We start from the raw sequence: 25,721 nt of genomic DNA on the forward strand, positions 1-25,721 counted from the left end.
GTTCAGTCTTAGTTGAGGAGTTGATGCATCGCCGTAAGGATATATAAGGTTGTTGTTCCGCTAAACACGGCAGCAAAACTGTAAACTTAATAAGTGAGTGATCAGACACCACTGATGTAAGAGGCATGATGTCAATATCTGTGACAGCAGTAGCACGTGCGAGAACCAGATTCAGGGTATTTCCACTAATGTGCATCGAATCCTGAATGCACTACCGAAATCCTAATGCATCCACAATTTCCATAAATGATTTGCAGAGGGGATCAGAAGTCTTATTTATATGAATGTTAAAGTCACCAATGATCAAAATGTTATTTACACTAGTTGACAAGTTAGAGATGAATGCACCAAATTCATCTAATTCAGAATATGGGCCAGGAGGCCTATATACAGTGACAAAAGTAATACGACTGATTTTATTCTTCTGACCTTAGCAGTGTTTAATATCCTGAGCAGAGCAAAGAATCAGATGCTCAAACAAGTGATATTTGTAACCCCCAACAGCTAATAGGCTAAACCTAGATTTATAAATAAGAGCAACACCCCCACGTTACTTTACATCACAAGGGACGTGACTAAATGTATATGCTGGTGGGGCAGGACCTCATTTAAGGGGAGGACAGCTGTAGGTTTAAGCCAGGTTTCACATAGCCCAGTCATATTTAAGTGATGATCAATAATTAGATCATTGATCAACAATGATTTTGAGGACAGTGATCTTATGTTAATGAGACCCAGTCTAAGGACCTCAGTGGGGTTGACAGTTGACCGTTTGGGGTTTAGGGGTGGTTCCAGAGAGCATATATAAGATGCCTAAAAGTAGGTTAGGTTTGAGACATTCCATGCCGTTGTAGGTAGCAGACCGAAATCTTTACTATTGCTGGAGCAACCACTGGACCATCCTCAATTTCAATATCATCCAATATAGTAATGGGTATAATTTTGGAAAGCATATCCCTCTATGATTTTTATGGTCACAAACTACGGACGCAGGCCAACAGTCCCTCACCTTGTTGAACTTCCCTCCCTGGCAAATAAACTGCACTATCACCATAGTGGACCACAGTCACAAAGATTACAATTAGTACACATGGAGCTGTCATGGTTTAAAATCCTGCAGGCAGCAGGTCCCCCTGCTCAAGCCAGCACATGCCCAGGCCCGTTTGACCAGTGACCATTTGGATGATCCAGAGGAGGGCATGGGAGAAGGTCATGTGGTCAGATGAGACCAGAATAGAGCTTTTTGAAATCAACTCCACTTACATGTTTAGAGGATGAGAACAGCCCCAAGAAAACCATTCCAACCTTGAAGCATGGGAGTGGAAAATCATACTCTTGGGGGTGCTCTTCTTCAAGGTGGCAGGATGACTGCACCGTATTGAAGGGAGGATGGATGGGTATGTATTGCAAGATTTTTGCAGACAAACCTCCTTCCCTCAGTAAGAGCATTGAAGATGGGTCATGGCTGGGTCTTCCAGCATGACAATGACCCCAAAACCACAGACAGGGCAACTAAGGAGGGCTCCGTAAGAAGCATTTCAAGGTCCTGGAGTGGCCTGGCCAGTCTCCAGACCTGAACTCAATAGAAAATCTTTGGAGGGGAGCTGAAACTCCAAACCTGAAGATCGAGAGAAGATCTGTATGGAGGAGTGGATCAAAATCCCTGCTGCAGTGAGTGAAAACCTGGTGAAAAACTACAGGAAACGTTTGACCTCTGTAATTGCAAACAAAGGCTACTGTACCAAATATTAACATTGATTTTCACAGGTGTTCAAATACTTATTTTCCTGACTGTATATATATATTCAGTTTCAATTTATTTTCATTTATATAGCGCCAAATCACAACGGAGTTTCCTCAAGGCACTTCACACAAGTAAGGTCTAACCATACTAACCCCCAGAGCAACAGTGGTAAGGAAAAAATCCCTCTGATACAAAAACATGAGCACAATATTTCATGCGTATTCCTACAAAAGGCAGTGCAATGTACATTTGCATTTAATGGTCAGAAATTTCCATTTGTATTTTGGTTATGGTTAGAATAAGTCAACTTACCAGGTTTATTTCCACTCTGATGATCCAACATATTGTTCTCCTGGATTATGTTCAAATTCAGCAAAAAAAAAAAAAAAAAGAAGCAGCACTTTTGATCTGCTTTAAATTTTTTGTCGCTTTGTTTTCATCCAGGACGGTCCAACATGTTAAAAGGCTATAAATTTGAACACCAGATGTAAGAAATGTCACTTAGCTTCTTGTGGTAGATTTCTCCAACATCTATAGACATCCTCAACAATCTGCACCTCAGAACAAACAAAACAACCAAAATCCATTTCCTCCGTTGTCTTTTTATCTGGTGTTCTTTCATGCAAGGCGTTGGCACTGTAACGGAAAGCTTGTGGGTGATGAGCTCCCAGAGTGATACTCCATTCTGCCAACGTTCTGAAGAGGTCTGAGCCAACAGGAGCACATCGCTCAGACGTTATTTATGAAAGGGGTTTTGCTCTGCTCAGTTAAGTAGCTGGTAGAATGGCGGCCAAAGTAAATCCTGTACACTTCCTTCCTTCAAACCTCATTCCCATTTTGTGCTTTGGAAGTTGAAGCTAAAGGATGATGAATGTTTTGGCTGCTGTCCTCAGAGTTACATTATATATAGACTGAACTTATATCATGACTCATTGGACCAGGATGGTAGAAATATGAATTAAGAAAAAGCCGAAGAAGGTAGAAGTGCATGCTTCCCATCCAGTGTCCACTGTGGGAGATGGATGCTGACGTAGTGCTGATGTCTGACACTGATTTTTACCCGAGGCCAAAATATGGCCATTGGGTATTAGGAAGGCCTTTCGTCCATCTGTGCTCAACATAAGTCCAGTCCTATTACTGCCAGGGATGGCTAAACTTCTCTTGTTTTACGAGGCCAAAAGGTCACATTATGTTTCCTATTTTTATGCTCATACGGCCAAGTGTATTTTAGCATTGCATTATATTTTTATTTTATTAAATTGTGTAATGTTGATCTGTGTTGGTTTTGCAGTAAAACCAATGCACCTATCAGTTACATGCATTCCATCAAAACTTGTTCATTCCATTTGTTGAAGGACAAGTTCATGTTTTGTTTTTACAACCTTACTCATATTAAAACATTGTCAGCAATCAGTGAGTGTTTGACATTTGCACAGAAGCAGAAATCATGTGTAATGGAGACTTCAGGTGTGACCCCAGTGTAGAGAACACACCAAATGAGCTCCTTATTCTTATACAAGAGACAGCTCAAGATAATTCACACATAGATCACACCAATGGATAACAGCCTTTCACAGGGAGGCAGCAGAGGGTTATCCTAAAGCAGACAAAGTTAATAACAGAGTCTTCATACCAAACTATCACTCCAAAATTACAGACAAAGATGAGGGACAAGGATTAGCAATCAAGGTCTGTAACAGGAAGGCATGCATGCATACATACACGCACACACACACACACACACACACACACACATACATACAGAAAACAAGGCACACAAAAATGGGGAAAACGATGTTGCAATCCAGGATGAGTCAGGTAAAACTAATGTACTGTGAGAGAAGATGAGAAGTGGAAAAAGATGTGGTAATTAATATGATGGAAAACACATGAAACGGGGGACAGTGCAGAAAGGACATCAGAGGGAGCCAGAGACCAGAAGGAGCCAGAGAGAGAGAGAGAGAGAGAGAGAGCGAGAGAGAGAGAGAGAGAGAGAGCGCAAAACAGCAAGAAAGTCCAAAGCAAGCAAACAATCAAATACAGTAATAAGTAATACTGCAGACAAAATAAGGGGTAGAAAAACATCAGAAACAGAATAATGCAGGAATCAGACACAAACACCAACATTTGACAGAAGATCAGTTTTTTTTGCCAAATTGCTTTACATGATTTGGCAGGATTTAGCATTTTATAGTTTTTTCCAACTAACGATGAATACTTGCACAGAGCACAATGCAGACACTTTGACATCATTCCAATGTTTACACTTGACAACTTTGCAATGCATAAAAAAATCCAAAAAAAACAAACAAACCAACAAAAAAAAACAAACAAACAAAAAAAAAAAAAACCAAACAAAACAAAACTACATTCAGTTCAAGCTGATCCTTAATATTTTTACTTTGTCATCAGTCTGCCTGCCCTGTTCAGTCTCTTGGATCCCCTGGTCAACTATTTAAAAAAACAAAAGATTTATGCAAACAAAGTAATCATTAAACACAAATACAGTGTAAGAGTTGATTTATAACAGTGTTTTAATATGATAAGGGTTGTTAAAAAAAAACAAAAAAAAAACTGAATTTGCCCTTGGCTTAAAACGTACATATACTGTCCTGTTACACTAATCTACTGACTCCCTGTGAAGCCCAGAATATAAATTAAGATTCTACTTCTTACAGAAAGAACCTTTAATGTTTAGACTCCAGCTCAAAGGACTCAAAGTTCCTGGTTGACTCTTTGTCAGTGATATCAAACAGTGTGTGGTCTCGACCTGTTCGCTGTGGAAAGTGCCTTGAGTGAATGTCTTTTGTGGTTTTATGTGATCGAAATAAAATTTATTTGATTTAATAATCTGCTGAGGTTAAGTGCTTTGCTCAAGGGCAGAATAATAGTTATTCTGCCTGCCCTCAGATTTTTGCACAATCGTCACAGGCCTGTCAGGTCATTTGTACCTGTGCATGATTTCCTCTGTGTCTAAATCCCAACCTGTGTCTCATTAATGTTGTAACTGAGCAGTTTGTATCGGAATATCTCACAGTTTCAATTTTAATCCTTCAGCTTCAGATCACCACAGCCTGCAGCTACATCACAGAGAAAAAACAGTAATAGGTTCATTTTAATACTACTTTTGAGCAATGAAGGACGAGAATGCCATGTCACCATCACTACTTTATGGAAATGTCTAACACTGGAGCTGAACATTATGGACATTATGATGGTGCCTCCAAGAACAGCATCAAATTGAATCATATATAATCAAATACACCAAACCATACATCTGAAAGAGGAGCTTGCATGCCTCAAGTCACATCCTAGTCAGGTAGATTTAGATTTTTTTTTTTATGTAGCAATGTTAGTAGCACTTTACTAACAAAAGAGACAGGTGTTTGCAAAATTCCATTTCAGGTATACTCCAAGACAAAAAGGCAGGATTTAGGGATAGGTTCTCAACTATGGATCATATTTTTGTATTAAACTCCATCATTAACATCTACCTAAGTCAGAAAAAAAGGTTGTATTGTGCATTTGTAGACTACAAAAAGGCCTTTGAACTCATTGATAGGTCTGCACTATGGTGAAAACTTATGGGTAGTGGTATTAATGGTAAAGTTATAACTGTCATATACAACTTGTACCAAGGTGCTAAATCTAGTTTGCTTTTATATGGTAGAGTCTCCGAGCCTTTCTCGTGTAATATTGGAGTGAGACAAGGAGACAATTTATCCCCAATTCTCTTTGCAATATACCTCAATGATTTTGAATTTTTTGTAAGAAGACACTACAAAGGCCTAGATGTTATTTCTCATGACATAAGAAATATTCTAAGTGATGATGATGTGGAGGTTATGTTGTACGCTGATGATACTATTATAATCACTGGCAGAATCACCGGTTGACCTACAAAATGCCTTAAATGCTGTATTCTCATATTGTCACAATTGGAATTGACTGTAAATACTAGCAAAACTAAAATTGTAAATTATCTAGAAGTAAGATTAGGAATAAGCCCACATTTAACTTTGACGGAGACCCACTCGAGGTAGTTGATTCTTATGTATCTAGGTGTATTGTTTAATTACAACGGTACTCATCGGAAGTGTATTGCAAAGCAAGTTACTCAAGCCAGAAAAGCCCTATTTTGCATGACATCAAAAGTCCATAGACTGAAGCTCCCAGTAGATGTTCAGTGTGATCTGTTTGAGAAGTTGGTGTTGCCTGTTCTTTTATATGGATGTGAAATTTTGGGGGTGTGAGGACATTACACAAATAGAAGTATTCTATAGAAAATTTCTTAAAGGAATCCTAAACATTGTGAGTCACACTCTGAGTTGCATGGTCTACGGTGAAACAGGTTCAAATGAATTAATAGGTGTGGTTAGGCAAAGAATAGTTGTCTTCTGAAGCAGGATGATGTGGTGCAAACAGTCCAAATTGTCTGTGATTATGTGTAAACTACTGAATAGGTAGTGTGTATATTTGTATGTTGTATGTATATATGGGGTGGGCGTTTATAAGCTTTGCTTCTGCTCACCCCCTTTTTGGTCACACATGTCACTGTGGAATTGTCTTGTATATTAGTTTTTGTTATTGATGAGTTGTGTGCCAAATAAATAAGTTTATCAAGTTTTATCAAGAAATGTATGCATATAGATCCTGAGACTCCATCGAAATGGGTTGTGATTGTAGAAGCCATACATAATAATACAGGATTTAGCAATATATGGACCAGCAAATTGAATAATGTCAATAGTAAGCATTTAAAAGAAGCTCTAAATCTCAGATTGATTGACATGTCTAAGCAAGAGTGGTGAGTTAAGATGTTTGACAACAGCCAATATACTGTACTAGCTATAGAATCTTTAAAGAAGAGCTTAATATGGAAGAGTATTTACTTAAATTAGACAATTAGGATAAACCTATTTAGATTTCGTTCACTATATACCTGTAAATAGGCGTCACTTTTATGGGGGGAACAGGGGAAAGATGATGTGTCCAATATGTGACTTGGTAATGAACTTCACTATTTATTCAGGTGTGATTATTTTAATGTAATTAGGAAAAGTACCTGTGGAAAAAAACAGGAAACGCAAATATCCATACCATGTTTTCACTATTCAACTGTAAGAGAATCCCTAAATTAAAACAATCTAGCAAAGTTCATGAATCCTGTAATGTACCACTTCAGCAATATATATAATTTTGAGTTATAATTTTTGAATAACTTTGACCATTTATTCATCTGGTTAGGTTAAACTTGTAGTTATTTTCAGTGTTTTGTTTTGTTTTTTGTTTGTTTGTTTTTTTAATGTGTCATAGTTGTGCTTATACGTAGATAACAGCTGTTTTTATTTAAGGATGCAGAGCTGGATCTCTGCATGACGTGTTGTTATATGGTTGCTGTGTGTGTAGTGCTTTGTGAGCGATGCATGTTCATTGTACAGTTATTGTTTAATATTTATTGCATTCTGTACTCTCATACCCCATGTGGGGGTTGTCAGAGTGATCAATCCACTTCATAGGTGGACAGCAAATAGTTGCGGGCGCAGGAGGGGTCTGGAGCCCATCCCCTCTTTCAGTGGGTGAGGGACGGGGTTCACCCTGGACTAAGTTGCCAATCTATTGCAGTATCATCACGTGTAGACAGACAAACCTGACAAACCACACCTGCAGTCAATATAGGAAAACTTGCATATAATGGATTCAGGTGGGCCAGCGAATTTTGTCCGTTATAAGTATGATATTAGATTAATTACAGCCAGGAGGCACTGAACAATCTACATAGGTGGGCTGTGCAGACAATAAATGGATTTTGACCGTAGGTGTGTTTGCCTGTATGTGGCCCTGTGATATACTGGCCATCTGTCCAGGGTGTACCCCACCTCTCGCCCAAAAACTGCTGGGATAGACTCCAGCCCCAAGTGACCCAAATAGGAATAAGTAGGTTTATATCACGGTCAGTGAGAATTCCATGTCTAACTGGTGTGCGTTATTTTCGTGTATACGCACACGTAGTTCGGCGAGTTAAGTCACTGTTATAATCACTCTGCTCTGGTCGTCACCATAGCAACGCCAAATCATTTGGCGCAGATCAGCTGTGTTTTGACAGGTGAATAACAGAAACATGATAAAACATGGATTTCCAAGTGAATTTTAATATTTTTGACCAAAATAAAATGTTTGAAGAATGGGAAGAGGAGGAGAGCAGACGAGAAGAACAGCAAAATGAACGGCATAAAGATTTAACATCGGACGAACTGGACAAGATTGAAGACAGGAAAGAAGAAGAGAACGGTTCTATCCTTGCAGGCTGATGGAGCGCTCTGCATCAAAACAGCGAGTGTAGTTTCTGGACCTGTTGCCAGAGTTGGCAGCAGCTTTCACAAAGCAAAGAGGGGAATGATGTTTTAGACTCCGCGTTGTGCATTCAAACAGTATAATGCACGGCTTCTTGTTGTTTAATCCTTACATAATGAATGAAATATATATATATATATATATAATTTAAATTCTCATATTCTAGTCAAAATACTCTTTTGTTCATGGGTCTTCTTTGTGTCCTTTTGCTTAAGGTTCTGTCTCACTTCCTCTTTGGCTACTCTGCCCCCATGATTTCTGGTGGTACTGCAACCATTTTGCCAAATCTGTAAGCTTCCAGAAAAAGTGAACAGATTGCAGAGAAAAGCTCGGTCTGGTTCCATACTCATCGTTAATCATAAATGAGTCTTAAGCAGTAACAAAGATGCATGGTTCTGAAGTCAGCATATCAAGTTGAAGTTTATTTGGCACTTTGCAATAAAATAAAACAAATCTGATTTCTCAGCCAGTCAACCCATGCAACCGAAAGGGTGTAGGTAGAAGCAAAGCATATATCCACCAACCCCTTTTACCTCAACTACTTTTACTTATCACAACAAAACCAACAAAACAAACAAAGTGAGCAGAACAGCAAAACACAAACATCTTAAAATAATCAATAAACTCATCATATCCACACCAATAACAGCACACATCACATAATCAAAAAAAAAAAAAAAAAATACAAAATGAATAACTTAATTGTCCATACTTTAACCAACAGCTGTATAATCCTTCAACCATGAATTGAATTTTCAGAAAATTTAGACAATTTTCACTTATTCAGAAAACATCAGTTCATTATATTGGCATTTAAACTGATTGACATTTGGACATCACTTGAGTTCCTTCGCCAGATTATTCCATATTTTAAGGCCACAAATAGAAACACAAAAGCCTTTCCTGGTCATCTGAGCACCAGCAATTTTAAAATGATACTTTTTGATCTTTTGAATATGTTGAATATGAGCTTTCTAATCAATAATAACACCTACAAACTTATTTTCTTTGACACACTCTATGATTCCCCCTTGTATATTTAACTAAATTTGTATGTCTTTATTGTAATTCCCAATTAACATTATTTTAGTTTTAGACAAATTTAGTGATAATTTATTAATATTTTTAAGTGAGCAGAATGTCTGTGGCACATGTGATGACTTCAGCAGTTGGCTTTCTAGTCACTGAAAATACACAGTTTAGAAAATCACCTCATGAACACTTGCCACCACATGTGGCTTGTTTGTCAGGAAGAATTTGGCATATGATTCAAACATACAAAAGTAGAACTCAGCCAGGTGTACGTGCTGCACACTTTGAAATCTGAAACACTGAGCATGCACAAAATGGCTAATGCAACTGCTGTGCCACACAAAGTGCAAGGAAAAAGCATCAAATACTTGACAATAACACCAAATATTCAATAATAAAATCATGCATTCCCACATTAAAATACATATACTGACTGTGTTTTGAAAGCAATTGGGCTAACATTGAGGGATTACATAAAAATTCCGTAGAATTTGAAAGGACACTCAAAGAACCCAAGTGCAGATTTATGGCAGCAGGTTCCCAGTAAAAGTCTTCATATGAAATTTTTAAAAGAGGCAGAATGCAGACAGTGAACAGAGTCAGGGTCACTGTCAGAATGGGTTGGCCTCAAGCAGGCAGCTCAGAATCAGGCTCACAAAGTCCCAAATTGGTGGACAAAATTAGGTTTTAAGACAAGCAGGTCAGACAGGGGCAGGCAGATCAATATCACACAGACAGGATCTTAACAGCTGACAGAATCTAAGCCATTGACGGAAGATGTCACTTCTTCACCACCGGTGTTCTATCTGGAAGCTAAATGCTGAACCAAATGGAAAAGAAGTCGTGTGTGTGTGTGTGTGTGTGTGTGTGTGTGTGTGTGTGTGTGTGTGTGTGTGTGTGTGTGTGTGTGTGTGTGTGTGTGTGTGTGTGTGTGTGTGTGTGTGTGTGTGTGTGTGTGATTAGCATGCTAGCTGTGCAGAGAGTGAAAAGTGATGAGAAACTGGTGCAGGATCTCAACAGCATGCAGACGAGGATCAGGTGTAGCTCAAAAGTCAGATGAATTCAAGCAGAAACAGCCATGTGAAACATACACACACACACACACACACACACACACACACACCAAAGGGCTTACAATCCAGCCTCAGTGTACCACGGCCTACACAAAAATGTGATAACCATCACAGAGTGGAAGCTATATGTAGGTCTGAGTCCATGAATGATTACACAGGGGTCAACTTTTAAACATGCTCAAATCATGTTGAAGAGCAGACCACATTATTTGTCTGATCATACAGATTCCAAAAAGGTACAGTTTGGACTGTCTATGACTGAATGGAGTTATGGGGTAAAAACAGCAAGACTGATGACTAATACTGAAGTGGCTCCAGTTCTGATTTGTTGAGCTAATAGGATTAATAAATAGAATAGCTTTGACTGTGTTGAATGCTTGGTCTCCAAAGCAAAAGGTCAAACAAGACTGACATCCATTGGATTTTATATAACAGCTGAGTGGATCCTTGTCATTTGATTGGTGCTTTGTATGTCACGTGACATGGATTATTCGTCCCATTTGTGATGCATTGCATTTAGAGTGCAAATTTGGTTCCATACGTTTGGTACATTGCACTATGCACACACACACACACACACACACGCGCACATTCACACTTTTTTTTGTTGCAAGTACACGCGTGCACAAGCGCTGTCCTGCTTGTGTGAGCGCATATGCGCATGCTTATGAATGATGATTTGATTGAGCTAATTGACGGTGCTAGTCCTTCTAACACACACACACACACACACACACAAATCCACTCCACTGTAAAACGTCAGGAGGCATGAAGAGCTGTTCAGATGAAAAGCTGACGTGACTTTTCACTGGACTGAGGAACTACACAAAGTCTTTTTTTTTTTAAACCAAAATGTAAGTCCCTTTTCTGTTTATAAATTAAGAAAATATCAAATCACAGGGATCTATTTTAGCTGTTATATAAAACAAATGGTATGTTCCAACTTTCACCTCATGAAATATTCGTACCATTGAACTCATAAAATTTATTATTTGTATACTATACAACATGTTACCCTGTACTGTGATAACTAAGCATGACAGATGGCACAGACCGTTCCTTAATATAATTACTGCATTTTTTTTTTTTTATGTTGACACCTGTTTATTCCACCACTAACACCTTCTTGGTTATAGCTGCAGCACTTAATTGCCAATCATAGATAGACTCGTAAATATGTCTTCTCTCTCTCCTGTGTGTGTGTGTGTAAATATATATACTCAACAAAAATATAAACGCAACACTTTTGGTTTTGCTCCCATTTTGTATGAGATGAACTCAAAGATCTAAAACTTTTTCCACATACACAATATCACCATTTCCCTCAAATATTGTTCACAAACCAGTCGAAATCTGTGATAGTGAGCACTTCTCCTTTGCTGAGATAATCCATCCCACCTCACAGGTGTGCCATATCAAGATGCTGATTAGAAACCATGATTAGTGCACAGGTGTGCCTTAGACTGCCCACAATAAAAGGCCACTCTGAAAGGTGCAGTTTTGTTTTATTGGGGGGGATACCAGTCAGTATCTGGTGTGACCACCATTTGCCTCATGCAGTGCAACACATCTCCTTTGCATCATCCGTGAAGAGAACACCTCTCCAACGTGCCAAATGCCAGGGAATGTGAGCATTTGCCCACTCAAGTCGGTTACGATGATGAACTGGAGTCAGGTCGAGACCCCGATGAGGACGACGACCATGCAGATGAGCTTCCCTGAGACGGTTTCTGACAGTTTGTGCAGAAATTCTTTGGTTATGCAAACCGATTGTTCCAGCAGCTGTCCGAGTGGCTGGTCTCAGACGATCTTGGAGGTGAACATGCTGGATGTGGAGGTCCTGGGCTGGTGTGGTTACACGTGGTCTGCGGTTGTGAGGCTGGTTGGATGTACAGCCAAATTCTCTGAAACGCCTTTGGAGACGGCTTATGGTAGAGAAATGAACATTCAATACACGAGCAACAGCTCTGGTTGACATTCCTGCTGTCAGAATGCCAATTGCACGCTCCCTCAAATCTTGCGACATCTGTGGCATTGTGCTGTGTGATAAAACTGCACCTTTCAGAGTGGCCTTTTATTGTGGGCAGTCTAAGGCACACCTGTGCACTAATCATGGTGTCTAATCAGCATCTTGATATGGCACACCTGTGAGGTGGGATGGATTATCTCAGCAAAGGAGAAGTGCTCACTATCACAGATTTAGACTGGTTTGTGAACAATATTTGAGGGAAATGGTGATATTGTGTATGTGGAAAAAGTTTTAGATCTTTGAGTTCATCTCATACAAAATGGGAGCAAAACCAAACGTGTTGCGTTTATATTTTTGTTGAGTGTATATATATAGGTTTTCACAAACACTTTTGGTGCAACTCAGACACATCTTCAGTGATGTACCCTGGGGTCATTGGGTGTTTCGGGTCTCTCAACACACCCTCAGCCAGGCAACCCAGCCGGGGGTGATCAGGCCCTGGCTTATGTCTGAGTAGCTTAATGGTCCACGGATCCCGTTTGATCCACAGCCATCTTGATGCCTTTTCTGCCGCGTCAGTGATGTTTTTAATGGCTCTTCTGCAATGCAGTCCCTTCACTCCCAACATCATGAGTGCTGTGATGAGTGACTGGCCAACGAATCCTCTGCAGCTGACCTCAATGGGGTTGCATTGAGTCCTCCATCCCCTGCTTCGGCATTGGCTTGCCAACTCCTCATACTTGGCCCTCTTCCTCTCAAAGGCCTCCTCCATCCGGTCTTCCCAGGGAACAGTCAACTCCAGCAGGACCACTTGCCTTGTTGTTTCTGACACAAAGACTATGTCCGGCCTGAGTGTGGTCACTGCAATGTTTTCCGGGAATTTAAGCTGTCTCCTGAGGTCAACCTTCAGCTGCCAGTCCCGCGCTGTTGCCAGCAGCCCTCTTGTTGGTCTTAGGGTCTGCCATAATTTCTCCCCAGCCTTTACAAAGGTGATAGAATACCGTGCTGGTTGCTGTTGCCTGCTGCTAGAGATCCCTGTGCTGATGACCTCTGCAATAACCTTCAGCACCTGGTCATGTCGCCAATGGTAGCGCCTATCTCCCAGTGCTCTTGGGCAAGAGCTCAAGATGTGCTCCAGCAAACCTCCTCCCTGGCAGAGTGGGCACAGTGGAGTGTCTGCCAGGCCCCAGCGGAAGAGGTTGGATGGACTGGGGAGAACACTGTAGACCGACTGAACTAGGAACTTTATCCGATGTGGTTCAGCCTTCCACAGCTCTGTCCATGATATCTTCCGGTCTGCTGCCTGCTCCCATCGGGTCCATGCCCCCTGCTGCTGCATGGCTACTGTCCTACTGTAGCGGGCCTCCTCCACCCCTGCTCGGACCTCATCCAGGATCAGCTGGCGTCTTTCCTTCCCCTGGGCTTTGTTGTACCGTGGTCTTGGGTTACTCCCAAGCCCTGCCCGACCGGATGCCACTGCTCCCACCAGCTCCCTGTGTCGCAGCCTTGATTCCACCTGCTGGACTGCCTCATGAGCACTCCGCTTCCTACCAGTTCTTACTTCAATGCCAGCTGAGGAGACTTTGCTGTCACTGGAGTATATATACACACACATATATATATATATATATACACACACACACACACACACACACACATTCATACATGCATACACTCACACACCAGTTATGGATGCTACGTTTTTCCACTCTTGGTGGCAGTGACACACCCACTTTTGGGATTGGGCTCATGGCATATGTTGCAGTTTTATATTTTTTTGAGTATTATTCTGGCATCAGTCTCTGTGGAGTTGGAGAAAAAGCAGTAACCTGCTGTTAACTTACCCATGAATTATTAATTTCTGTTTTTGACACATCACAGGCCCGTAGCTGCAGACCCACTGTAGCTGGCAAGGATGAAATCGCAATTTCAGTGCTGACAGACAGAGAGGCAGGCAGACAGCATATTTCTGCAGATCCCCAAAATCACACATGAAACCATCAATGGAAATGTGGCATGGAGTTTACAACTAGTGCGTAAACCTCTGCCAAGACTCCAATTTCACAATTTTTTAACTCGGAAAAAATTTCAAGTCAAAGTCTTGTGAGAAGTGCTTTTTCATAAACTAAAATATAATACAAAATATAGATCACAAGGGCTTTTCAATGTTAAAAACAATCAAATATCTGTTAAATCCACAATATGCATCAAACCTAGTCTATTCATTCATTGAGAGTGCCAGTTTGTACCTCATTGTCACAAGTGAGAGTGATTGAGGTACTTTTGATTGAGATATAATGCAAAATGTATATCAAATGGGCTTTTCAATATTAAATTCAAATGTCCACAAAATCCACAATCTGGATCAAACTTTGTGAGGTGATAGTGAGTGTCAATCTCCACCCAGTGGTGGGCACAGTTCCGATAATCCGTTAACAGATAATTATCAAAGATAATATTTTCATTATCGGATTATCTTTTTTAGATAACTTTAAAAACCATTAGTCCGATAAAACTAATTATCTTCCAATAAATTTTTGTCTGATAACTTTTAGACCGATAACATAGTAAATAAAGCTGAACAGCAGCAAACATTTTGAAAATTTAAAATCAGTTGCGCACCTATCTGTTAAAAGTTTCCTAACAGATGTATAGTTCTACTCTCTGCAAACAGAAGAGAGCTGCTTCTATGAAGAACTGGGGCCTGTACTACGAAGCGGGGTTAACTTACTCAGATGTAACCCAGGTTCAACCTCTTAAACCGGGATTGACAAAACCTGGTTTCCTCAAGTGGTGTTAATCGGTACTACGACGTTGAATAAGATGTTGATTTGTTGAACCTGTGTTAACCTAATTGGAGTTTGTGCGCGTTCACATAAAAGGGGCAGGTTGCAGCACACGTCACCATTTTTCAATGATGGCGCGGTCACCTTACTTTACCAAAGAAGAATGCACAATTATTATGCGGAGCTACGAGGAATTTAAATTAATGTTAAGGGGGGAATTGAACACATCGTCTGCCAATAAAGCAAGACAGGCTTGTTGGCAACGTATTGCTGATCGGGTAAATGCGTACGTAACATTCAAATGTTCCCCAAATCTGTTACAGATGATTAACCTGTGGAATGTCTAATATGTGTAAAAAAATGACCTTCTTCCATTAATTACGCCCAGATGCAACATGATTCAGAAGTGGGCATAGGCCTACTAATAAATGTTAGGTTAATTTAATGTTTCCTAAATAGGCTACCTTGACTGTATGATTGCTATTCCTAATCCTGTCAATATTTCAGATGCATAGCAGTGACAAACGCACCTGGCAGCAGGTGAAGATGAAATATAAAAACATCCTTCAGAACGATAGGTTTATATTCATAGCTTGATAAGCCCCACTTCGCCTAATTAATGGACATGCATTAGACCTATTTTGATATTAGTAATTACTCACGATTGTATAAAACCCTTCTTTGATTTGCATTGCAGATAAATGGCCAGGGAAAACGACAAATGCATCCAACAGTTTAGACAGAGCAAGTACTACCTTGCGAAACATACGACATACAGTATTCTTGCTCAGATGTTCAGCATCATCGATGGAATACATAAATTGTCCACTGGCAAAATAGGCACAAGGCACATTATCTGCTCGATCATCTGGGCATTGCTACACTGTAAAAAATGACTTTTTTGTACAGGTAAATGCTGGCAGCTGTGGTTACTAGGGAATTCCTGTAAAACATACAGCAGCACAGTAGATAACATTACAGATATAATATGTATATGGATTTACAGTGAATGAACCACGGCTGACTCACATTAAAAGAACTGTTAAATCTACAAACAAGAGCTCTCTTTTTTTGTTAACTGTGTATTTTTTACAGGAATTCCCTGGTGACCACAGCTGCCAGTGTTTTCCTGTAAAAACAACAACAGTCTTTTTTTACAGTGTACGATGGGTGATGTTACAGACTTCTGGCCCGATCAGCTGACAAAGATAGCGAATTCCCTCGGCCGAAAATCTATATCTTTCATACAGAATATCGTCTGGGTATGCCAGCGGATTCCGGCGGTCTTTAAATGCCCTCGCCCTGTGGAGAGAGCCCCTCACAATTTGTGCTCCAATATCACATGGATCATCCAGGTAGGCCGGCATTGTCCTCGGAGTGATTGCAGGTGGATGGGCGGTACTTATAAGGGGTGTGGTTAAGCACAAACCTCACGCTAATCTTGGAACATAACCTGCTCGGAGCAGGTTTGCCGCACGGCATAAGTTGCCGTGGCAGCATGCCTCGGTGGAAACCTATCCACCTTTCGGGTTAGCCGGGAAGTTACTCCACACGTCATCAACTTACTCCCAAAGTTACCCTGATAAGCCAGTAACCCCGCTTCGTAGTAGATCTATCTACTATCCTCTGCAGGCTAAGAAGAACTGATCACACACACAAAAAAAATAATTTCCTTTAACACCATACTGATATGCTGGTAATATCACCCAAGTCATCCAGAGGCATACATTTTTAACTTATGGTTAAAATTTTAACCCAACTAATTTTGGACAAGTTATTTTAAATTACTGTCATGTCTGAAGTTTTATAAAGTGAAAATATCAGATATGTGTTTTAGTTTTAAAGTAATGTGCTAATTTTAAGGTTTTAGTGAGCACATGCTGTGCCCAGCAGTGCATTATGGGTAGGATAGGGTATTCTCAGTACGTTCACGACAGGACAAATGCATTTCAGACACTCTTTTCAGGCTTCACGGACAACAGCATTAAACTCTAGTGCCTAAAACTCTCGTGAATATATTCTCTGGGTTTATAGAAATTATTGTATTTCGTTTGTTAAATTCCACGCATCTTAAATATAGCAGACACGGATTATCTGGAATTTTGTTTTGGTAAGTTTTCACGGTCTCTACTGCCAGCTACTGGCCAGTAGTGTTCATGGCAGTATTCGTCCTGAAGATGAGCAGACACTGTATGATATTTTTAATCACAAGTTAAGTTTTTTCAAACTTAATTTACAAAAACTCTCGATGGGAGACAAAGTTTTAAAAACAAAACGACAAAAAAAAACAAACATTACAAGACAGGTCTGCGGTGTTTGCACATGCACAGTGCGAGTGGTTGGACGCTTGTAGCTCTTCAGCAGCAGGATACCCTCACAACGGTCGACCAGAATAATATGAAACAGGTTTGATTTTCATTCGACCATACGATCGGCGATCAGGAGGTGGTCGTGAGATGTTAAACGCAGCTTGTTACTCCATGTACACTACACGATGCAGGACGCGTGATTAACCTGAAACTCGGTCCAAAAAATTCTTGCACGAATGAAAAATCACCTGAAAAAGGGCCAAAACTCACACTGTGTAAAGCCAACATTTATGTGTCAAGACAATATTGAGTGCACGTTTTACAATATAATAAAACATGCTCACAGCACTAATAAAATGAGCGCACATTCTCTCCACATGCAAAACATTTTGCGATGACACTTCCAGGGCTCCGTAAAAATGCCTGTTTTTACAAATAAAAAAATTGAATATTTTACAAAAGCACATTTATCTGTAAACACCAACACACGACACACGTCACATTAACATGTTGGTTTACATAATGAATGACTGAACCAATCAGTGTTTAGCAGAGGCACTTTTACCCAGAATCTTTTGCGATGTGTCTGTTTGTTACAAAACCTCAGAATTAGTGCATTATTCAACATTAAAAGATATGTGTTATATTTTAACTTTGTACAAATGACAGAATTGACATTAATGGAGTTATTCTATCAGTATTCACACCAAACCATAAGTCAGTATGACTTTATTTTCCAAGACCTCCGCATGACTGGAGCGTTGTGATTGGGTAGAGAGCTGGGCTTTGTGGCTGCTCTCAGGGTGTTTCTGTGCTGTAAGCTTTGTAGTAAATATGAGCTTCCAGCAGGGGGGAGGATTTAATTTAATTTAATTTAATTAGCTTTTAATGCGTCAAATCACAGCAAAAGCCATCTCAAGGCGCCTTACATAAAACAAGTCAACATAAAATTGAATAAATAATTAAAAATGAATAAAAAATTCAAATACATAAATAAAAACAGAAGTAAAAGAATAAAACAAATAAAAATAAAAACTATCCAATAAGAAAGAGAATAAAAATAGGTTTTGAGTCTTGACTTAAAAATGTCCACAGACTCAGACTGCCTCACGGTCGCAGGAAGACTGTTCCACAGGGTGGGTGCACGATACGAAAAGGCTCTTTGACCTGCTGACTTCTTCTTCACCCTGGGAACAGAGAAGTCCCGCATCCTGCGACCGCAAAGCCCGGGCCGGCATGTAGAGTTCCACCAGATCAGCCAGATAAGATGGCGCCAGTCCATGAACAACCTTATAAGTCAATAACAAAACCTTAAAATCTGCTCTCACAGAGACAGGGAGCCAGTGCAAAGATGCCATAATGGGTGTGATATGTTCAGACCTTCTGCTACATGTCAGAAATCTGGCGGCAGCGTTCTGAACCAGCTGAAGACCCCTAATGCTGGACTGTGGTAACCCTGAAAATAGAACATTACAATAATCTAGTCTAGAATATTAGAATGAGGATGTTCAAACATAGAAGTGTGGGCTCATTGTTTGGGTCTTTTGTTGCTTTTGATGTTTCCAGAAGCGATGGTTGTGTTAAAACTCAAATTCAGTTTATTAGTAATTGCAAATGTACCAGAGACAATACTGGAATTTATCGGTTATCTGTAGCTTCCAACACATTTTTGGGTGGTTTATCGGTTTATCTGTATCAAAGATAACTTTTCAGTTATCTTATTATCTGTTATCAAAGTAAATGTTTTGGTTATCTGTGCCCACCACTGTCTGCACTTTCAAATATGAATGTGATTGGGGCACGTTTGATTAAGATGTAATGTAAAATTTACATTAAATGGGGTTTTCCATGTTAAATTTAAATGACTGCAATATCTGTAATCTGGATCAGGTCCGGATCAAACTTTGTCAGTCAATAAGAACCCTTCACACATAGTGTGAATATGTACAACTCAGGGCAACTGCCAGCGGAGCAACTTGTATGAGCCACCATGAAACGTTGGGCAGGCATGCACTATGCTGGTGCGACAGTTCGTGCACGTGGGAACACAGTGTGGTTACACATCATGCAGCTGCTGTAAAAATAAAAAAAATTACATGCCACCCAAGGGATTTGAACCCACGCTTTCCAAAAGCTTTGATTACCAGTCAGAAATTTTACCATTGAGCTACCATCACTGTCCTATAAAAGGTGCAGGAAAATGTTTGATATCAAGAAGGACATGGCTGTATTTAAAAAAATAATAAAACCACACACACCATATAAAAACACAGCATTTTATTGAATCCCTCTTATCAAGTGGGCAATACAAATACGATTCATTTGTTCCTCTGTAGATGACCCACAGTCACTGACATGACATGAATGAGACGCAGTTCACTTGTCTAATGTCCACATCTGCTGGCAGTGTGTCCAGGTGGCCCTCGTGCATGTCCTGTGGATGGCGCGCCACAGAACTGACACCACATCATGTGGAACAGAGCTCATGTGGGTGACATGACAGATTGCCCACTGCGTGTTATGACCTGATGGTCCGTTTCAAACTGGGGGCAGCCTGTCAATGGGCTGCAGTGTGTGCATGCTCGCTCGCTGCAGCCTGTCACCACAGCGATATATGTTTTTATTTATGTCCATGTGATGACAGCAAGCAGACACATGCACGTCACAGTGGGCAGTTGTTAGTCCATGTCCGTCCAAACACAGTTTGTGTTGTCCAGCTGGGATGTCCAGAACCACAGATCTCCACAGCTCCTTCTTTGGGCAGACACACCCTGTCAGTTCAGCGCACACACCAACATGTCTGTTTGCAAAGCCACACTCATGGGGCACTTAGACAAATTTCACTGCCAGCTCAACAGTGATTGTCTGCTGACTGTTTTCATGCTAATAGTGTGAATGGCCACACATTTTCTAAGTGTCACAGATGTGTAAGTTGCCCATGCCATGGGCACTAACACACCCCCATACCATCACAGATGCTGGATTTTGAACTTTGCACTGGTGAACAATCTGGAATCATCTTTTTCCTCTTGCCTGGAGGACACGACGTCCATGATTTCCAAAAACAACTTGAAACATGTACTCATCAGACCACAGCACACTTTTTCACTTTGCATCTGTCCATTTCAAATGAGCTCGGGCCCAGAGAAGGCAGCGGTGTTTCTGGATGTTGTTGATGTATGGCTTTCACTTTGCATGGTAGAGTTTTAACTTGCACTTGTAGATATAGCAAAGAACTGTGTTAACTGACAATCATTTTCTGAAGTGTTCCTGAGTCCACGTGGTAAGATCCTTTACACAATAATGTCAGTTTTTAATGCAGTGCTGCCTGAGGGATCGAAGGTCACGGGCATTCAATGTTGGTTTTTGGGCTTGCCTCTTACAGGTAGAAAGTTCTCCAGATTCTCTGAATCTTCTATTGTATTATAAACTGTAGATGATGGAATCCCTAAATTCCTTGCAACTGAACTGACTATTTTTTCACACAGTTGTTCACAAATTGGTGATCCTCACCCCATCTTTGCTCTTGAAGAGCTGAGCCTTCTGGGGATGCTCCTTTTATATCCAATCGTGACACTCGCCTGTTTCCAATTAACCTGTTCACCTGTGGAATGTTCCAAACAGGTGTTCTTTGAGCACTGGTGATGTAACACAGTGGTAAACATACCACTGTCCCAGCTTTTTTGAAACGTGTTGCATGCATCCATTTCAAAATGAGCAAATATTTGCACAAAAACAATAAAGTTTATCAGTTTAAACATTAAATATCTTGTTTTTGTGGTGTATTCAATTGAATATAGGTTGAAGAGGATTTGCAAATCATTGTATTCTGTTTTTATTTACATTTCACACAATGTCCCAACTTTATTGGAACTGGGGCTGTACTTTGAAAAAACTTGGAAAATATGACCAGCAGAACAATATCAGACTAAAAACCTAACTTGAGGACCTTTTATTATATTTAGTTCCTGTGTCTGGCATGCAGGGACCAGCAGGATATTGGTAAATCCCAGATGTCAACATTTTTGAGAGCGAATTCCCACTGAAAGTGTTCTGCTGTTACAGTAACACCTATTATAAATCTGTTTCTTCATCATTTCTGAAAGGTCACGACCTCAGACTGAGGCAGAAAGTGGAATCATAGCTGCTGCTCGTTGTCGCAGTGAGACTGTGTGCAAATTCCTCTGTGCATGTGCATTATATTATATTTATATTTATTTATTTATTTTTTATTATATAAATGTGATGATAAATATAAGCTGAGCTGATCACAGGAGAGGAATGTGCACTGTGCATTGATCCACTGAGAACAGTCCCCATCGCTTCAGTTGGTGACGAGAACAGCACTTAAGCATTTGTTTGCCTCATTTTGTGACAGGTAACAGCCTTAAAGTGGCTTTTTAAAACGAGCATAAACCTTCTTTGTTGTTTGTGTGAATGCAACAGAGCAGCCATTATGTGGAAAGCGTGTGGATCAAAGGAAGGTAGGCGGTGCGACTTTAGCATCATGCTGCCCGCCGCATGGACACACACACAAATCTGATGTGCACAAAGAACATGCAAAAAAAAGTTGATATTCAAGTGTTTGTAAAAGCCCTTTGCTGTCATGTGAAGGTGCACGCAACCACACTCAAAGCACTTATGTTCGGATGGAACAGTACCGATTTCATGGCCTTTACACGGGAATAAGATGTTTTTTTTGTTTGAAGCTGATGATTATTTGAGAAAGTGCGACTCTCTGCTGAACGTGGACTCCATTGATAGCACACGTTTGCCTTTCAGACATTATGCATCATGTCAGCGTAGATGCATGTGGCTCAGGTTGTCCCCAAAGAAAAGTCGTATTTTTTTTTTACGTAATGTCGAGTTGTTTTTCACATATACTCATCGTAAGCCCTGAGCCAGCACTGAAAAAAAGAGACATGACTTCAATATCTACATCTATTGCACATATCACACACAATTTTCTGTTTGTAATTGAGAAACATAAGAAAATTAAGTTATTTGGACACATTCTGATACTATGGAGCTGGTGTAGATATCTGTAAATCCAACAGTTTTTTTTTTTAGTGAGTGAACAAAAAATATATATTTGTAAATCTCAGAAAAAAAAAAAATAACAAAGCAACTCACATGTAAGATGTGATTTTTTTCTGTACATTTAAATTAGTCTAAAAGAAATCAGGTGCTTTCCCCTAATATGGAATTTATTGTATTTAACCATTTTGTGAGGTTTCACTTAATGTTGCTTGAATTCAGTTATGTGGTTTCTCCCTGTGCACAACTTCCTGGTTTCTCTTTTTAATGTTCATTTGGATCCTACTTGCTGGTTGTAGGTGTGCATCCTGTCTTTTTGAATTACTCTCACATCTGTGTTTAATTGGTGATCACACACCTGTCTCACATTGGCTCGTCACAGTTCATGCTATATGAGATGACTTAGTTGTTCGCTTTCTGTTTGTCGGTGTGTTGTAGTGACGTGATTTCATGGCTTGATGTTGGTTGTTTACATTATAACAAAGTTTTTATTTCCTGCTCTAGTTTGCATGACTGCTGTGTGTTTTGATCCTGCTCACCTCTGTACAGCTTCTCATTGCAAGCAAATCATTTGTCATGTGCATGAACCCTACAGGTGTGTCTGCATCCTGCAAATAGGTTTAGCACCTGCTCCACTGTCGCCCCCCATACACAGATATATCTCAATCCCTTGCCTCTTTTCATGACTGAAACTTTTGTTTCCTTTCTGAAAGGTCTCATTAGTTTGACTTGATCTTAAACTCTATTTCATGTTTAAAAAAAAAAAAATTGGTCAATTAAAAAAAAATATCTTTGCATAATATTTTACATTATATATTAATGTGCAGAATCTGATGCTTTTACCATGAAATCCACACTATGATAACATTTTACAATGATTTGCCCCGCTATTGTATTTGATAAGCTGAAACTGAGACACACCGGTTTAGAGAACTGTTATTCAATGTGATGTATTAAAACCTGTGTATCTTTGCAGACTTTTGTGTTGCCCTGACAATGAATTGCTTTGGTCTCCATTGTGCAGAAAAAAAGCACTTCAAAATGAAGGATACTGTTGAAATTTTTTTTTTTTTTTTACTCTGTTGAAAGGAATTCCATCTCTTTACAAGAAAAAAAGCGATATATGTCATTTTTGTCATTTTTCATTTTAACTTTCTGGTTTTTACCCTGAACCCGTTGGTATTTGAGTTACACAGTGAGGCTCGTTTGTGGTCAGAGGACAGAACACACACTGATATCTGGCTTGACGTGTTGGCATCAGAATTTTGGCTCTCTGTTGGGACTGTTTACACAGAGACTGCTACCTGCTGCTTTGGACTTGAATTAACAGTCTTTTTCAAGACTTTTTTACCTTTTTACTTTTTTTTTTTACTTTTTTACTGTGCTCCAACGCCTAAGGAAGACCTCTAACGGTCGAAACATCGCGACGGAGCACTTTTATCAGCTAACTTTCATCAGCGTTGGCAAGCTAACTAGCTTGCTAACGCTTTCGTTTTTTTTTTTTTTTTCTCTTTTAGCACTGTTGTCGTGCGTTGCCTGTGCTGCTCCACAGCGTGTTTGGTTGATTTTTGTTTTGTTTTAGCACCGTTGTCGTGCGTTCGCTGTTGTCGTGCGTTGCCTGTGCTGCTTCATGGCCTGTTTGGTGCTTTGATTGGGGCACTCCTTCTGCTGAATCACCTTTAAATTATTTACACATTATTCACTTTGTGTGTTTTTAGGAATCCGCTAGGTTGCGTAGCTACTAGCTCTTAGCCGATTTAGCATGGCGGCTTCTCCTGTCTCACCCGCACTTTTCTGCTCTGGGTGTGAAATGTTTAGTTATTCCTCGGCCTCCTTTAGCAGTAACGGTACTTGTAATAAGTGCAGCTTATTCGTAGCTTTGGAGGCCAGGCTGGGCGAATTGGAGACTCGGCTCCGCACCGTGGAAAATTCTACAGCTAGCCAGGCCCCTGTAGTCGGTGCGGACCAAGGTAGCTTAGCCGCCGCTAGTTCCCCCCTGGCAGATCCCGGGCAGTCGGGAAAGCAGGCTGACTGGGTGACTGTGAGGAGGAAGCGTAGCCCTAAACAGAAGCCCCGTGTACACCGTCAACCCGTTCACATCTCTAACCGTTTTTCCCCACTCGACGATACACTCGCCGAGGATCAAACTCTGGTTATTGGCGACTCTGTTTTGAGAAATGTGAAGTTAGCAACACCAGCAACCATTGTCAATTGTCTTCCGGGGGCCAGAGCAGGCGACATCGAAGGACATTTGAAATTGCTGGCTAAGGCTAAGCGTAAATTTGGTAAGATTGTAATTCACGTCGGCAGTAATGACACTCGGTTACGCCAATCGGAGGTCACTAAAATTAACATTAAATCGGTGTGTAACTTTGCAAAAACAATGTCGGACTCTGTTGTTTTCTCTGGGCCCCTCCCCAATCGGACCGGGAGTGACATGTTTAGCCGCATGTTCTCCTTGAATTGCTGGCTGTCTGAGTGGTGTCCAAAAAATGAGGTGGGCTTCATTGATAATTGGCAAAGCTTCTGGGGAAAACCTGGTCTTGTTAGGAGAGACGGCATCCATCCCACTTTAGATGGAGCAGCTCTCATTTCTAGAAATCTGGCCAATTTTCTTGGATCCTCCAAACTGTGACTGTCCAGCGTTGGGACCAGGAGGCAGAGCTGTGGTCTTATACACCTCTCTGCAGCTTCTCTCCCCCTGCCATCCCCTCGTTGCTCCATCCCCGTAGAGACGGTGCCTGCTCCCAGACCACCAATAACCAGCAAAAATCTATTTAAGCATAAAAATTCAAAAAGAAAAAATAATATAGCACCTTCAATTGCACCACAGACTCAAACAGTTAAATGTGGTCTATTAAACATTAGGTCTCTCTCTTCTAAGTCCCTGTTGGTAAATGATATAATAATTGATCAACGTATTGATTTATTCTGCCTAACAGAAACCTGGTTACAGCAGGATGAATATGTTAGTTTAAATGAGTCAACACCCCCGAGTCACACTAACTGTCAGAATGCTCGTAGCACGGGCCGTGGCGGAGGATTAGCAGCAATCTTCCATTCCAGCTTATTAATTAATCAAAAACCTAGACAGAGCTTTAATTCATTTGAAAGCTTGTCTCTTAGTCTTGTCCATCCAAATTGGAAGTCCCAAAAACCAGTTTTATTTGTTATTATCTATCGTCCACCTGGTCGTTACTGTGAGTTTCTCTGTGAATTTTCAGACCTTTTGTCTGACTTAGTGCTTAGCTCAGATAAGATAATTATAGTGGGCAATTTTAATATCCACACAGATGCTGAGAATGACAGCCTCAACACTGCATTTAATCTATTATTAGACTCTATCGGCTTTGCTCAAAAAGTAAATGAGTCCACCCACCACTTTAATCATATCTTAGATCTTGTTCTGACTTATGG

Source organism: Thalassophryne amazonica, chromosome 13 (assembly GCF_902500255.1).
Source record: "Thalassophryne amazonica chromosome 13, fThaAma1.1, whole genome shotgun sequence".
Lineage (NCBI taxonomy): Eukaryota > Metazoa > Chordata > Actinopteri > Batrachoidiformes > Batrachoididae > Thalassophryne > Thalassophryne amazonica.